A 12,020-nucleotide genomic window follows, 5' to 3' on the forward strand; every position below is an offset into this window, starting at 1 on the left:
GTAATGAAATAAGAATGAGACATTGGCGCTTTCCCACCTCTCTGTTCAAAAGAGAGGGATTTAAGGAATGGGTAGTGGAGATTATTCAGGAGCAATAAGAGAGGATAGAAATTTCTTCCAAATATTTAGCTTGGGAGTGAGATAAAATTAAGGTGGAGTTTAAAAATAGGGTGGAAATAAAAGTAAGGGAGCTATGGTTAAGAAGTCACAAGAATTATTTAGAGGGACTGACAAATGTTAAAGTACCGTAGAACAGGGGGAATCTCAAAGAAGAGGATCAACTGCAGAATGCTAAGCAGAAAATAAGGGATTACCTCGATAATGTACACAAGTTTAGAAAGCTTGCTTTTTTGCAACTGTTTTTTGATAATAACAGTAGAACACAAAAACATTTAGCACAATAACTCAGTCCTCAGAAAGTAGAAAGGGCTGTCGCCAAGCTTAGGGAGCCTAAAACAAGGAAGGTAACGAGATCCTGTAGAGGTATTAGAGATATTTCAGAAATTCTATGAAAGTCTGTATGAAGCAGATAAATATGGAAATCAATAAAAGATACAAATGGAAATGTTTATGGAAGAATTAAATATGCTAAGGTTAGAGGTACACGAGGCTCAATTGCTAACAGTGTAGGAGGAGATGAGATAAAAATTGTGATGTATGACCAATCTGCAGAAAGGTCCCCAGGAATAAATGGTATTCCTGTGGAAGTTAGGAATCTAGGAGGGGACAAAACTGATAAAGATCTGGAAGGATTTATTTGACAGCATTTTAAGAGGAGGAGAAGTACCAGCATCCTGGAAAAAAGCAGTGGTAGCTGTAATACTTAAAGAGGGTAAAGATCCATCAGACCCAGCTTCTTATAGGCCCATTTCAATACCAAACTATGATTATATTGTGTTTATATCTATAATGGCTAAATAATGATAAAAGTAATGCCAAAATTGATATGCATTAGTGTGGTTTTGTGGAGGAGAGGCAAACATTTGACAACATTAACAGAACATTGATGATCCAGAGGGAAGCAGAATGTAAAAAAATATTGTTGTTGGTGGGTCTTAATGTAGAGAAAGCATTTGACAGAGTAAGCTGGGACTTTATGAGCACGGCAATGGAAGCATTTGCATATCCTGAAAAAGTTAATAAGGTTGATTAGGATGATATATGACCGATCAGAGTCAAAGTTTAAAGTTGGTGGGATCCTGTCTGATATTTTCTGCTTGAGCAGAGGAACCAGGCAGGGCTGTCCTCTTTCCTCTTTGTTATATGCATTATATTTAGAACCACTGGCAAAGTAAATAAGGGACTCAGAAATTCAAGGATATAATTGGTATGGTAGTCAAGAAAAGCTGTCTGTATTTGCAGATGATATTATTTTATGGGTCTATATTATATGAACGAAAGTTCATATAATTGAATGCTCTAATGAGTGAAAATCCCAGAAATTGAGATGCATGCTGTGGGATCGCAGTACAGTGAAGATTGAGTTATTTGCCCTTTCTTCACTGTAGTGTGATCTCGGAGTTGGAAATATCATTTTTAATTTCCGGGATTTTCGCTCATTAGAGCGTTCGATTATATGAACTTTTGTTAATATAATACAGACCCTATTTTATTACCTGACAAAACCAGAACGAGACATTAAGACACTGCTCCACCTCGACCTCTCTTCTACCTGGGAATACTCCTGCTGTCACCCCACCTAACTTGTGTCTACTTACTCCCTCCCCCTTCATCCTTCTTCCATAATTCCCACTTAACTCCAGCCTTCCTAATTTACTATCTTCTCTAACTCTTACATTCACTTACCCTCTTTTTTCATTAGATAGTTTAAATATTTTTCCCAACTACACCCAGAATGCTTACTCATCCTGAATTGGTGCAGAAACTACTACTGTCACTATTTACACAAATCCTTTATCGACTGTTATTATCACACTATTAAAATGTATAACATCTTGTAACAGCTTCTGTTGATTTTTCATTGTTAATTGTATTTCTTCTGTTTGACTTTGTATTTTGATTTTGTATTTTTAATATTGTATTAACTAATGTTTATTTTCATTTTGTATGTCTATACATGGAGCTTTTCTCCCTGGGCCTCCATTGAAAAAGCTTCATCTCAGCCCAGTGGACTTTCCCGGTTAACAAACTGCAAATAAATAAAAATAAAATAAATAAAAATTACAGTGTTATGGAACATTTTGAGACAGCTTCAGATCGTTTTGGGATACAAAATTAATTAAGCTAAAACAAAGGCAGTAGCGGTAACATGACTTGGTTCAGCAATATCGGTATTTATGGGGACATCATAAAATTAAGTATTTAGCAGTATGGATTAAAAATTATTCTGGTATGGCAGCTAAGGATATGTTGGAAGAGACTAAACAAAAGATAATATAAAAACTAAGAAAATGGAAGCTTTGTTACATGGATACGGATAGTAAGATACAAGCAGTCAAAATGTTTTAGTCCCTTTAGTCTTATACACAGGTCAGGTGTATTTTTATCAACCAGAGGAGAAGTTGTGGATAGCAATTAATAAAGTGCTGAAGGACTTTATCTCAGAGGGGAAGATGGGAAGACTCAAATGGGATAAGCTGATTCTTCCAGTAGAACAAGGTGGATTTGGATTACCTAATTTGAAGGGGTATCACAGAGCTACACAGTTAAGGCTGCTGTACATAGCATATGCAGAAAACTATAATTCAAAGTGGAAATAGAATGGTAAGAGGCCAACAATTTATTTAAACTGCAGGTTAGAGATTTCTTTCCCTATCAAGGATTGATATCAGAGTTTAGGCAAAGAGAAAGAAGTAGGGTGGCACTAAATGAAAGACCAGCACTGGTAGAATTGTTTGTAGAATCTAGAACAGAAGCTGCCATTAAAAAAGGAATAATTAGTAGAGCATATAAAAAATACATGATAACTGTAAGTATCAATCAGAGGAGGTTAGAAAGGATTGGAAGAGAGATTGGATAAGCAATTCATAAAGAAACAATGGGAGGATATATGCATGTCTTCAAATATGCAACAAAATCTAGAATATTTAGGATTTTTGCTTGGAAATGTTTACATAGATATTTTTCTATGCCAACTAGACTCGAGAAAATTTTTCCTCAGACAGCAAATGTTGGAGGTGTGATGAGGAAGAAAGAGATACTTGGGAACATATTTGTTGGGTATGTGATGGATTGGAGGACTTTAAGGATTCCCTGTGGGATGCACTGTCAGAGATGCTGACTAAGCAGATTGTTGTGAAAAGGGACATGATTTTTCTGAGCTGTGATTCAGATTCGGAATTGCCTAGGCATGATAAAGCCTTGCTGTGTCTAATTATGGTGGTTGCCAAAAAAAAAAACAATTACTAGAAAATCAAAATCAAAATCTAAACCTAATATGTTAGAAACAGTGAATATAGTAACAAAGATAAAATAACTGGAACTGAGATATTTAGAAAAGGGTAGGAGCAAACTACATAGGAAAAAATGGGAATTGTCGAAGCAGTACATACATGGGAGGAAGGAGGTTTAAAGGGATGTAGGATTTAAATGAGCTATGTAATGTTTGACTGAAATGATTGTGTAGATTGTAAGTTATGTATAATGTTTGCAACTGGGAGTGTGTCAGTATGGTTTATGATGTAAAATGCTTGCAACTAGGATTGGGTTGGTGTGGTTTGTTTTCATTTATATAAATGTATGATTGCTTATGTTGTAAGTGATGGTTTAATAAAGATGTTTCTTGTTTAAAAAAGGGACAGGTATTGAATAATTTGTAATGTTGCTTAGGTCATCTGATATATAGCAATATATGTATAACCTTTGTTAATGTTAATTTGTTAATACAGTTTGAGTACTTTAGTATAAATGTAAATTTGCCTTTGTCATAAATGATAATTTAATAAAGGTTTTAAAAAAAAAGGATTTTATCTAGAGGTGATGATGGCAAGAATCAAGTGGGATAAGCTGATCATTCCAATAGAACAAGGTGGTTTGGGATTACCTGATTTGAAGGGCTATTTCAGAGCTACATAGTTAAGGCTCCTATACATAGCACAAACAGAAGCTATAATTCAGACTGGAAAGAGATGATGATGAAACAGAGGGGAAGCTCATGAAATAAGGAGAGACTGGGAATTTGGATGCAGATCCTTAAGGACGATAGCAATAGCCATACATAATATTATATTCATAAAGTAGCAAAAATTATTCTAAGAATTAAGACAATATGGAAATGGAGAAAGGAGATTCTAGCAATAGGGATGGTTGCAGTTAGGGATATAAAGAATAGGCAATAGGGGGTTGGAATTTACTGGAGAAAACTGGAAAAGGTATTGCAAGCAAATAATTAGATGATGAAAGGTGATAGAATGGGAACATGCCAAGAATGCATTTGGACTGCAGACTAGAGACTGCCTTACCTAGCAAGGATTGATATCCGAGTATAGGCAACTAGAAAAGAATAGCAGGATCCTAAGTGAAAGACCAGCCCTGGTAAAGAATTTAGCTGAATCCAGAACAGAAGTTGCTGTTAAAAATGGGGATAATTAGTAGGGAGTATAGAAGATTTAGAAATTTTGCTTGGAATTGTTTTCACGGGTATTTTTATACCCCAAAATTATCTACAGGATTTTTCCACAGGGATTGCAAATGTTGGAGATGTGATGGGGAAGAAAGAAGTAACTCAGAACACATTTTTAGAAGTGTAATGAATTGGCAGACTTTAAAAATTCCTTCCAGGCTACCCTGTCAGAAATGCTGAGTGAGCAAATTGGTGTATCTAAGAAAATGATTTTTTGAGCTGTGATACAGGATCTGAATTGTCAAGACATAACAAGGCCTTATTGAGTTTAATTTTAGTGGCTCCAAAAAAGCAATTACAAGAAAATGGAAATACATAGAAAAAATGGGAATTGTGGGAATAATACATGCAGAATAATGTTTTGAAGGAGGAATAAGGTTTAAGGGAAGGCAAGAAGTAAATGAGCTATATAATCATTTGAGAATGATTACTTAGAAGATTATATGTGATGAATAATATTTGCAACTGAAAATATGTCATGTTTTGTTTTAATTTACATAAATGTATGATTGCCTATGTGATAATTGATAATTCAATAAAGATGTTTTTTTTTTGGTTTTTTTTTTTTTTGGTTTGTTTAAAAAAAAGGTTTGGAACATGAAAATTAATCTGGTAATGCCAAAGTTATGGCAAAGAAATAATAACAAAACAGATGGAACCCACTCATGTTTTAGCTGTAAGCAATCTAAATATATGACAAACAGTCACTATGATATTCACAACGGAAATCAACCTGTGTGCCTACAAAGGTAGTCTGCCATTTACAGTGTGTTACTTGTGAAGGTTTTTATATAGGTAAAACTAAAGGAAAACTGAAAGAAAAAGATAGCTGACCAACATGCTATTAAAAAGAAACCTCTGCAGAATACATTGTATAAGCACAGTGTTTAGTACAAGAATTCTAAAAGTTTTGTTTTGTATTTTGTTTTGTTTGTATTACAAAAGATAGTAACTAACAAAAGGGTGTTCATGATGTTTTAGAGAGAAAAGAATTCATTTGGCAGTTTCAGTTTGATGCCTTCCATGCACTGGGGTTGGATGATATGGGAACATGGCCTATTTTTCAAAATTAAGGCTCTGTTAAAACTGAAGGTGAGACCTATTGGATTATTGTTACAAGGTTTTGACTGGTTGGAGCATAATGATGTAATGAGGCGGGGTAATACTTGTTCAGACATGTTTTAATAAATAGCAGTATGATGAAGTTTATACACTCAAGGAAGTGCCTACTTAGTGCAGGTTCCAGAATGTGGATTGTCTTCAAGTTTGTGTTTTTGTTTTTATAATTGACACATTGGGATACTTGGTGTTCTGTTTTTCTCAGGCTTTTCAGAAAGTCCGGGAAGCCTTGACTGGAACCCCATATACTAGCTAGTCCTGAGTGTAGAAAGGAGTTCATCATGCCATCAAATCACAGACTGGAGGCAGTACTTGGATAGATTTCTTCTAAGGAAGAAAAACATCAGCTAGTATAGCTTAGTCATAGACTTTAACCATGAGAAGAGTTGCACACAGGTGTGTTGAATGAATAGTGTGGGTTTGCCCAAAGCTTCGCTTACCATATATCATAGAAAATTCAAAGGAATTACAGATCATAATCCTTTAAAGTGGTTACAGATAGCAAGTGGCAACAATGGTGTCTTAGATGGAGTTTGGAATTATCATCCTACAGTTTGACAATCCAGTACTGATGTATATTCAGTAATAGAAATACAGATTTTCTGTCCAGGACTGGGAAGCATAAATTTAAAATGTTAGTGTTCATGGCTTGATGGTTTCTCAGAAAAGCTCAGATTAGAACTACAAATGTGAGAAGCATAAAGAAGTGCTTTTGTTGTAAAGTAAATGTATTTGTTTTCACGGGAGAAATGATACAGACCAAGTGATGTTTGCAGTTATCTCTTAGTAAAGCATATAAAAACTTATAAATATAAAGTAAATGAAATTGCTTTTTCTTAAAAAATAGCGTGCAAGTAAAAGTATATTCGCTGCTTCTAGTCTGTCTCATAGCACATAAAATGTTAACCATTCAGAATATGTGACTTCTTTCAATGAAAGTGCACTAGATTTTGTTAAGGTGAAACTGACATCTCAAACATGATCTTATTTGCATTGCTTAAAGCTCCGTGAAATAATATTAAAGGTCATAAAAGATGCATTACCTTCTCTGGACTCCACAACTATGTTGTGTGACTAGGAAAGCAGGAAATTTCAATCATATTGAAGAAAAGTAGGAAGGAGTTCATGGAACTGTTTTATATAGAGAGGCCTGTTAGTCAATGAGTTATTATTTCCTTTCTTATGCTCATCAAATGGGAAAGGACTACAGATTGGTCAGTATCCCAGGCTTTGATATGTTCAGCATCAATCACAATGATGTGGTCAGTATCCCAGGCTTTGATATGTTCAGCATCAATCACAATGATGTGGTCAGTATCTCAGGCTTTGATATGGTCAGTAACAATCATGACAATGTGGTCAGTATTGCAGGCTTTGATATGTTCAGCATCAATCACAGTGATGTGGTCAGTATCTCAGGCTTTAATATGGTCAGTAACAATCATGGCAATGTGGTCAGTATCGCAGGCTTTGATATGTTCAGTATTGATCATGATAATGTGGTCAGTGTACAGGCTTATATATGCTCAGCGTCAATCATGACAATGTAGTCAGTATCCCAAGCTTTGATTTGCTCAGTATCAATCACATCAAATAGACCCAAATTCAAGAATACATAAGGTAGACATGAGACAAATCTTATGGTGAGGGACAGAGAATAACAGGAAATAATGCTTTAGTTAAATACAAACTGCAAATTATACAGTGGGTATAGTACAGGCAGTCTGTGTCATCCCAGCAGTCCTTATATCCACCATCAAATTGCTTCTGTGCTGAGAAAGAATAAGTTTGTACTGCATGACTAAGCTGGCAGGGTGCAGTTAGTAAAACAATGAAAAGCTGCAGTGTTATTTTAAATGGGCTTTCCAGGCATGAAGAAGAAGTCTGAGAAAAATAATATTACTCCGTATTAAAGTCATAGTTTGCCGCATGCATATAAAGCCCTCTTTGCTTTGTTTTGTCAGGCCTGATTGTATCCAACATGCTTATACGCTAACCCTAAGTGGTTTTACCAGTATAACAACTGCACAGTGATATTCAGTGCCAGAAACATTGCACCAACTCAGAGTTAGCAACAAAACAGAAAAGACAGAAGAACAAACAAAAATCAGTTTCTAGGAGAATTATTAATTTAGTATCTATAAAACACCAATTTCACATGAACAAAAAAAGGAAAATAAATTAGAAGATGAAAGTAGCCACTAGTTGGGGCATTGTGAATAGAATGTGGTGAACCAAGAAATCATAATGCAGTTAAATGGACATGAACACCCTTTATTTTAACTCACTGAATATCTTCTGTGAAATTCAGAAAATGTTTCCCTTATACACAAGGGATAGTCACAGCAGTGTGCAGGGTGAAGGGGCTGAAAGAAATATGTTTATTTCTTATTTATTGTCTTTTGTTTACCAGGAAAGTCCATCTGGACACAAGTCCCATTTTTAGTGGAAGGCTGGGGAGAAAAGCTCCACATAAAATGTATATTTATAACAAACAACAATAAATAAAAATAAACATTTTAAGCATTCCTTTGCAGGTAGTATTGAAACAAATAGTAAAGACATTTATCCTATACTTTAAAAGTTATATTAGTTTACATAAGTTAAAGATATGTTAACGTAATTGCTGGAGGTACAAGAGGAATGATAATGCACATAGGCTCTCAGTATAGAGGATGTCACTAGAGCAGGAACAGAAAGTACAGGAGGAGGAAGGGTATAAGCAGGAGTGATCAGAGAAAAACAGAAGTAGAAAAGGTTGTGATAGTGGCGATGTTGAGATAACAGTGGATACATAAGATGCTGAGGTGGGTAAGGAGGGAGTATTAGTAGGAGAGGATTAAGGATATAGGTTAGTTGGAGGAGCAGTAGTGGGGATGAAAGAGAAACAGGGATAAGAAAGGCAAAAGAGTCAGGGTGACTGATACAGAGACTGGCAGTGAAAGAGAAACAGAAAGAAATGTGGGTTTAGTCAGAATGGGAGCATGAACATAGCCATGAGGAAGTTAGGTGTTTTAGGTTGTGTTTGAAATGTGTGCTAATGTTGTCTTTTTTTAGGGTAGGTTGCTTAGCAACATAGGTTGAGCACAGTGAGTTGCCTGCACTGTTATGAGACTTGGTCCTGGTCAGGAGATTTGTTCTGTGAACAGAGATTTCTAGGAGGGTAGTATTGTTTGAGGGTGTATTTTAGTGATGGGCAGGTGTCAGGTTTATATATTTTTTGTGGGCACTAAACAAGTGTGAGTAGGTAAGGTAATTAAGTATTTGAAGCCAGTGCATGAGCACCACTGCTAGGCAGTGGTATGTACGGTTTGGGAAGTTGGATGCAGAATTAGCTATTTTATTCTAACAAAACTCTAGTTTATTTTTTAAGGCAGAGTGAAGGTTAGTCAGGATTGCTGCTGCATAGAGAAGTGAGGGGAGAAGATAAGATGTTGCTAAAAATCCTTAAAGCAGTCTGTGACAAAGGGTTTGTTTCTGTAGAGGAAACCCAACTTTTGCTGTATTTTCTTGATGGCTTGAGTGAAGTGGTGATCATATTTTAAGTTATCTTCAATTAAGACACCAAGAAGCTTTGTGTTTGAAACTGTTTCAATTGAAGTGTTATTTGCTGATGTGATATTGTTTCTGGGTTGATATAGATGTGGGTAAAAACAGCATTAATTTGTTTTTTAGCATTTAAAAGTAGTCGGTAGTCATCTAGTCAGACCTCAAATGAAGAAAATGAGTCCTGGGTCATGTTGTGGAGTAGTGGTAAACTTGATGCAGAGAATATGAGCATGGCACTACCTGTGTATGTACTGTTGGGGCTTCTTTGGTAGCTTTGTGAAAATTATTGATGAATATATTGAATAGTAAAGGGCCTAGAATAGATACCTGAAGTACGCCAACAGAGACAGGCAGAAAGGGAGACAGAGTCCTGGGGTGAAAAGTCCATGGAACAGACATTGGTGTAAAACTGTGTCAGATGCTTTTGACGTGTCTAAGAAAAGTGACGATACTAGGTTGTTGGTGTTCCTATTAGAGTTTATGATTTCAGTAAAGCCATGTTGAGTACTGGAGAGAAGACTGTTATTGTGAAGATGGGAAAGAAGTTGGGAATTAATGCATTTTTCTAATATTTTGGTGAGTGGAAGTAGAATGGCTATAGGTCGGTAACTGGAGAGGCCAGTGGATGTTCACCCTTTATGTAGAGGGATATTGTGGGATTTTTTCCAGATAACAGGGGACATAGCTATCTATAATTGATTGGTTTATGAGTATAGATACAGGATATGCTATAGCTTCTGTAGTGATTTTGAGATATTCTGGTGGCAGACTGTCAACAGCTGGCGGGTAATTTTTTAGTATTAGGAGGTGTTTTTGACAGAATAGGGAGATACTGGTTGGATGGAGGAAGTATTTTTGTGGTGATTAGTACTGTTTGGATTAGTGAGGCTGGTGGGTGATTTGTTATTAAGCAGGGAGAGGCTAGAGATAAAATGTGTGTTGAATTTGGAAGCTAAGGTGACTGAGTTGTTGGCTACAGTTGGTGAAGGAGTCGGTGAAGGAGTCATAGTTTGGCCTGGTTGTAATAGTCTTTTGTTTGCTTTCCAGAAATGCTTAGGGTTTTGTTAGTGGTTGTCCTGAAGCTTGGAAAAGTATGTTGTTTTGTCTAATCTGATTTTTGCCATTTGTGTAATGTTTTGTCAGTAGATCTTGCTTTCCTTGCTTTAGCTCTGTTTCACATGAGCTGCCTGTCTTCTCTTGTGAGCCATGAGGTGCGGCTGGATTTGGTTCATTTTGATCAGATGGATGCTAGTTCATTTAATATGTTAAGGAATGTGGTGTTAAGGTGAGTTACAACATCATCTAAGGGTAAGTATTTTATAATATCCCAGTTGTATTCGTTGAGGTAGATAATAAAGGTGTTATGAAGGAGGAGAGTGTACAGATATAATTATAGATTGTGTTTATGAGCATGATTAGATTGTCTCATGGCAGAGGTCAGTAGATGGTCACTGATGGTGTTGGGTAGGCAGCCAGCAGTGCTAGCTTTGTTAGGGGGTGGTGGTGAGGACTAAGTCTAACATAGAGTCCCTGTTACTGCATTTGTCTGTTAAGTAGCAGTAGTGATAATTTGGGTAAAGCCAAATAGATTGATGGAGAGTCTGGGAGAGGCAGAGCTGATAAGTAGGAAGTCTATATTAACATCACCTATGATGATGGTTTACTTGTTGATATTTATTTATTTAATAATTAATTAACATTTGATTACCAGGAAGCCCATTTTCAGTGGAGGCTCAGGGAGAAAATCTGCAAATTATTACGAAACATTTAAGAATGATATGTTTAAAATCTTCAAGAATAAAACAAAAACATCTGAAGTTTAAATAATTATAACAAATCAGTCATATAAAAATATTGGCTAAAAATCAATAAAAGTTATATGACTATCATTTAATATTTATAGAAATTTTAGACAGTTTGTAGAGAAATTAAAGGTAAGTTAGTCTAATACAAACAGGAATTGCAATATGAAGTGAGGGAAAGCAGGCTTATATTTTATTTAGGGAGAAAATCATGGAAGAGAATGTGATAGACGTAAGTAAGTAAAGAAGGGAGAGTAAGGAGGTATAAGAAATGAAAATGTACTTTTCATATCTATGAATATTGTTTATCCTGGTTTTGAGCAAGAACAAAACCAGATTTTAGCTAGGAGGTCTTTCAGAATGGTTTTGAAAGATGAGGGGGATGGATACAGGTAGGGAGTTCCAGTCCTTAGCAACCTTGCACGAGTACAGTTAATGTTCAGCTGATTTGATAGGTTTGCAGACAGACAGGAGTTTTTCATCACTGGATCACAATGACCAACTGGAAACATAGTTGTGCAGAATGTTTTTTAGTGCTGGACAGGCAGATGGATGCTGGATAATTTTATAGGGGGTAAGAAGCTGTGTATAAGTAAGTTAGTTGATGAAGAGTTCTAAACAGTTTAGGCTTTTTAGTGCTATATATTGATGGGGGTCAAAAAAGGGTACTTGCTGCAAAGTTAGCAACTTTGTTAGAGCATTGTTCAAGTTTTCATTTTTTTTGAAGCCTGGAGGTTAGTAGGAATGGGTGCACCATAAAGAAGTGTGGGGAGGAGATAAGCAGTGGCAAGCGTAGTTTTAGATGCGACAGTAAGAATGTTTTTGGCTCTGTAAAGCACCCTAGTTTTTGATGAGATTTTCTTATGCTAATTTGTATATGCAGGTCAAATGTAAGCTTTTATCATCTACTAACAGTTGTCATTAAATGTTTAAAAACATCAAACAACAGAAACAATTATCTCAATTAA

The sequence above is a fragment of the Protopterus annectens genome, chromosome 2.part0 (genome assembly GCF_019279795.1).
Source record: "Protopterus annectens isolate FY-2018-M chromosome 2.part0, PAN1.0, whole genome shotgun sequence".
Lineage (NCBI taxonomy): Eukaryota > Metazoa > Chordata > Ceratodontiformes > Protopteridae > Protopterus > Protopterus annectens.